This window comes from Gadus morhua, chromosome 16, assembly GCF_902167405.1.
Source record: "Gadus morhua chromosome 16, gadMor3.0, whole genome shotgun sequence".
Taxonomy (NCBI): Eukaryota; Metazoa; Chordata; class Actinopteri; order Gadiformes; family Gadidae; genus Gadus; species Gadus morhua.
Genome location: NC_044063.1, coordinates 18,792,321 through 18,798,320, shown reverse-complemented (window position 1 = coordinate 18,798,320; position 6,000 = coordinate 18,792,321).

Here is a 6,000-nt window from a genome sequence, read left to right as displayed (position 1 = left end):
GGATATCCGCAACTCAATTGTAGATATCTGCAATGAGAAACCCCATTGACATTAATGGCGAAAATGACGTCATTTCTCCTCGGAGGAATGTCTTAGTGGATATCTGAAATGACAATTGTGGAAAGGAGGAATGTAGGTGCGGATATCCGAAATGTTAGTTTTGACCAGGCGAAACTGAATTGCAGATATATGCAACACATATCCAGTCTAGCGAATTTATGTCGAATCGGCTTGCCATAGTGATCTGCAGAATACAGTGCCTACGTGGACCGTACTCCCCTCTCCCCTCCCTTTTTCCGTTGTGTTAGAGGGTCATGCTTGGTGTCATTGGACTCAGCTCAACGTGTAGATGCTAAATAGCATGTAATTTGTCACAAATTTCTATAGGGAAGCAAATCAATAGCTGGTCATTATTGATAAAGGCCTCCAACTTCGGCAGCTAATTACTACACTTAAACATATTCAAGACACCTCGTTTGACCCGTTACCCCAACGGGAAGATATGTTAATACTTCTAATGGATTGATTCAGCTATTTTATTAGATTTTTTCCAACGTTTTGCAAATCAATAGCTTTTGGGTCACATGACCACTAATCACTATTTGATTGTTCCCCAACTACTATAGAGGTAAATTGATAAAGGCCCTGTGTTTGGTTCCGTCTACAGATTTTTGTTTCCTCAGTATTTATAATTAATTGTTCTAACTTAGTGTGTTTTAATTTTATTTAGCATTTATTCAATTTTTTATGCTTTCCTAGGGCAATGTGTGTAGTAGATCCGGTACAACTCAATCCATAAGAATGTCCAATTGATGTGCAATTGCTTCCATTGAATGTAGGATTCATAGTAGTTGGGGTGGGGGAAGGGCAAGTGGCCGCTGTTGTGTCAGGCAGCACCAGTTGGGTGCAGGGGGGGAGGGCCCCTCCGATGGGCCATCACTTAAGGCTGAGCTGAAGGCAGAGATGCACCACAGTATTCTTCTCCACTGCTGAACTCTGACTCACAGGCCCAGTCCAGTGTACATAAATACATAAATTATGTGTTTAATTGTATTGTATGTATTATATATATTTTTTATAATAAATAAATAAATAAATAAATAAATAAAAAGAGAGAGAGAGGGAGAGAGAGAGAGAGAGAGAGAGAGAGAGAGAGAGAGAGATATTTTCACACAAGTCATATTCCGAAATAGAGAATATAAGTGGTTAATAGGGGGATCTAAAGGGTTAAAAAAAACGATAGTTATGTTATTATAACTCTAGTTCTATGATTGTAGGCGTAGCCGTCTAGGCTTCGCCTTATGGGCTTGTCCCGTGCGCGCGCCGGCGCGCGCTGAAAATTCAAACTATGCACCTATCAGCGTGGGCACCGCCCACATTTCCCACGGTATCGTGTCTATATAACGCGGTGTATACCGTCGCTCATCCTCCACGCTTTTCTTTCAGCATTTGGAGGGTACAGCAGGTGGGAAACTAGACGGCTACGCCTACAATCATAGAACTAGAGTTATAATAACATAACTATCGTTCTATTTCATGTAGGCTACGCCGTCTAGGCTTCGCCTTATGGGCTAAGGTGAAGCTGCGAGCGGAGCCCGATCAATGTACTCCTGCTGGACCCCAGTCAAAACGACCTAAGTCACCAGAGCACATTAAGACTCAAAAAGCCAAGGAAGTGTAAAACACAACAGCTTTATAAAAACTAATTCCTCCTAGATCAAGCAAGGCAATGATCAAGGGAGAAAAAAGTGAGTCTGTAAAGACTCCGGCTCTATTCCGTGCTTCATGGAACCCATGAAAAGGAAAAGAAAACCAGAGCAACACGGTTTCCATTAGGTCCGCTACCACCGGGGGCGGAGCTACGGAATTCGGCTCTTCAATAATGGGACTCTCTCGGCCGTTTCTTATTTGAAGAAAACGGCGGGAGTGCCTCACTGGTAAACAAAACCACCAGACAATTGGCGAGCCAATAGAAAACCCCCTAGCCTTGTTTTTCATTTGAAAAAAGGTGGGAGAGTAAGAGACTGGTAATCAAGACCAACTCGCCAGCCGGCGAGAGGAAATCCAACCACGCCGCTTTAAAGAACATGTCTATATTCTTAAGCCGTAAAAGGGGTCCCGGACTCTAGCACAGAGTTGCCGAGTGAGCCCCTGGACATGTCTAACATGTAAAAACGGACAAAGGGGCCGGGGGAAGACCAAGACGCAGCCGCGCAGATGTCTTCCACCGAAACGCCCTTGAGTAGAGCCGTTGAAGCGGCCACGCTCCGTGTGGAGTGAGCTTTAACGCCCAACGGTGGCGCCAAGCCCTGCCGAGAGTAGGCTAGGCAAACACCCTCACATACCCAGCGAGAAAACCGCTGCTTAGAGAGAGCGCGGCCCCTGCTAGCGTCGCTATAACACACAAACAACTGTTGTGTGGAGCGGAACGCTGCCGAGCGATTCACGTACATAGCCAACGCCCGAACCGGGCACAGGAGATGCAACTCCGCCTCCGCCTCACTAGAATGAGGCGGGGGGTGAAAAGCCTTAAGCACAATATCCCTCGACCGAAAAGAACTATTAATGTTCTTCGGGAGGAACGCAGGATTAGGTCTGAGCAACGCGAAGGAGCTGTCCTCGTTTAGCAACAAGCAACTCGGGCTGACAGACAGAGCGGTTAGCTCACCGGCCCGCTTGGCAGAAACCAAGGCCAACAAGAGCGCCGTCTTGAATGACAGGGCATCCAAAGGGGCCTGGGAGAGAGGCTCGAAAGGATCCCTGGACAATCCGCGCAACACGGTGGGGAGATCCCAGCGTGGTGTAAGCACGCGTGAAACAGGCCTAACCCGTCTAGCCCCACGCAAGAATCTCTTGACCAGTGGATGGCTGAAGATCGGTCCACCATCACAGCCTGCATGGCCAGCCGAAACGGCTGCCGCATAGACCTTGATAGTGGAGAAGGCCAAACCTTTTTCCAATAAGTTTTGCAGAAACGAAAGCACGCTTCCCACCTCGCATTGAGATGGGACAGCGTGGTTCGTCTCACACCAATTAGAGAAGGCGCACCACTTCGCCGCATAGAGGGAAGAAGTAGAAGGCGCACGAGCACTCTGAATAGTGTTGATAACCGTCTCAGGCAAACCTTTGCCCTGCAGGATCAACCTCTCAGGAGCCAAACCAACAGCCGTCCCGAGACATCGGGCGGGTGGTGCACCGTCCCGTGGGCCTGTGAAAGCGCATCCGGCCTGAATGGTACTGGCCGCGAGAGCGCGGCAAGCTCTGGAAACCACAGAGCTGCACGGTTCTCCGGGGCCACTAATATCAGGGACAGTCTCTCCTGTCTGACCCGTTCCAGAAGAGGAAGGATCAGCTGGAGCGGGGGAAACGCATACAAGAGAGTCCGCGGCCAAGGTGTGTGTGCCAACGCATCTACCCCCAACGGGGGAAGATCCCGAGGGCTGAGGGAGAACCACCACCTGCAGTGCGTGTTCTCCCGGGACGCGAAGAGGTCCACCTGCGCTGTCCCGAACCTCTGCCAGATCAGTCTGACAATGTCGGGATGTAACCGCCACTCGTCTCGGCGGGGACCGCCTCGAGACATGAGGTCCGCCCCAAAGTTCTGGGCGCCCGCGATATGCAGGGCTCTCAGACTGCGGAGATACTGATGAGCCCAAAGCCAGATCTCGACCGCCTTTCGGTGGAGAGCAGGGGAGCGGACTCCCCCCTGTCTGTTGATGTACGCCGCCGCCGACACGCTGTCTGTCCTGATCAGAACGTGGCGGCCGCGCACCAGGTGAAAGAAATGCAACAGCACTTTCCTCACAGCGTCGAGCTCCAACACATTTATGTGTGCTGTAGGGGGCGTGCGCCACTCGTCTCCGACCGAGTGAGAGAGGCACGTTCCTCCCCAACCCGTCAACGAGGCGTCCTTGAAGACCACTACGTAGGACGCCACCCTGCCCAGTGGAACACCCTTGAGAAGGGCGGAGGGTCCTTTCCAATATTCCAGGTCTGGCGACACCGAACGGGGGACGAGGAGCACCCTGAGCTTGTGTCGCCTGGGGTCCAACCGTTGGCGAGCAAACCACCGCTGGAGTCTGCGCATAAAAAGCAGACCCAGGGGGACCACGGGGTGGGCAGCTGCCATCAGCCCCAACAGGCGCATGGTGGACAGTGCGGTCACGTTTCTGCGAACGTGAAAACGGGAGAGCGCCGACAGGATGGCGTCTCGCCGAGGAGGCGAAAGCATCGCAGTCATGGTGGCTGAGTCTAGGCAAAGCCCCAAGTAGACTGTCTGCCGTCTGGGGAGCGGGGAGCTCTTCTCCCAGTTGATGGCAAAACCCAGGAAGGAGAGATGGTTTATCACCAACATGGTGTCCCTTCTCGCGGTCTCTTCTGAGTTGCTCAGAATAAGCAGATCGTCTAGGTAGAAGAGAATCCTCTTTCCCTGACGTCTGAGCGGTTCCAACGCCGTCTCCACACACTTCGAGAAGGTGCGCGGCGCCAGGGAATAGCCGAACGGCAGACACTGGTACTCGTACGCCATCCCCATAAAGGCAAAGCGGAGAAACTTCCTGTGCGCCTGCCGAACAGGGACGTGGAAGTAAGCATCCTTGAGATCCAGGGATGTGAACCAATCGTCCTCTCTCACACACCGGAACAATGCTCCGACCGTGAGCATTCTGAACTTCCTCGTGGCAACGAATCTGTTGAACACGCGAAGATCCAGAATAGGTCTCATTTCCCCTGACTTCTTGGAAACCAGGAAGTAGCGGGAATAAAAACCTAGGTGAGACTCGTGGGGGGGAACGACAGTGATGGCCCCCTTTACCAAGAGACGTGCCACCTCTGCTGCCAGAGCCGTGCTCGCAGCCGGGTCCCGTAGCGTGGTCTCCACCAACCCCATAAAGGGTGGGGGACGACGCTTGAACTGTATGGGATGGCCCCATCTCAACGTGGTGTCCAACCACGAAGGCAGAACGCACCGCTCTTGCCAACACGCATAGCGGTTGGAGAGAGGGCGAGCCGACAGCTGAGGAAGACCGTCCAGGAATAACCCGTATTCCTCTGCCCCTACCGCCTTCACACTGCGTGTGGACCAAGGGGGGCTTCCCACGAAAGGGAGGAGGCTCAGCGAGCGTAGGAGACGTACCACAACTAGCAGTTGTAAAAACAACGAGCTGTCTAGACGTCGCGCTCGTGCCCGCTGAACAGGGAGCGAGCCGTCCGGCCGCAGCACCTGTGCGCATGCGCTGTCCGCAGGCTGTAGCCACAGCGCGCGTACCCATCTCCTCACCTATAATGTGGGGAACCAGGAGACCGTGCAACGAGTCTCTGATCCGTCCACGAGGCTCCAAGGGACGCCGCTTCTTAGAAGCAGGTGAACCAGAGGCCATGTGAACACGCCGTCCGACCGCCACCCTACAGCCACCGGGCTGAGAGGGGGAAAGAGGCAACATGGAGGAGCGCACCACAAGCGTAGGGCGCAGGTGGCCTGGGGAATATCGCTCTTTAGGTACCATGTACTGCCGTTCGGCCGAACGGTCTTTACTCTTTTCTTTAATAGGGAAAGAAAAAGTAGGAGCAAGCGTCCGGAACTTCCCGGTCCGTGGCGCTGCTGCTCTCCCCGTGCGCGGCGGCTGCGGCTGCTGCACCGGGGCTGGAGTCGGAGGCGGCCCCATGGAACGCTGGGACCGGCCTAGACCCCGCTTCCTCTCAGCCTGCTGGCGGGAGGAGCCCGTGAGAATCGTCCCGAACCGGGAACGATCCTCACGGACTGACTGCTGGTGCGCGAGCACCTCGGAGAACCTGGGACCAAATAGGCCATCCGGCGCTAGTGGACCCTGGACGAGGCTGGCCCGCTCTCGTTCCGGCACCGCAGTGTGGGAGAGCCATATGACCCTTTGAATCATGGTAGCCCACGCCATATGCTGGCCGGCCGAAACGGCTATCGGCTGGCATAACTGGAGGATGGCGCTGGAAAAGCGGGAAACCGCCAGCCATCTCGCGGCTTCCTCC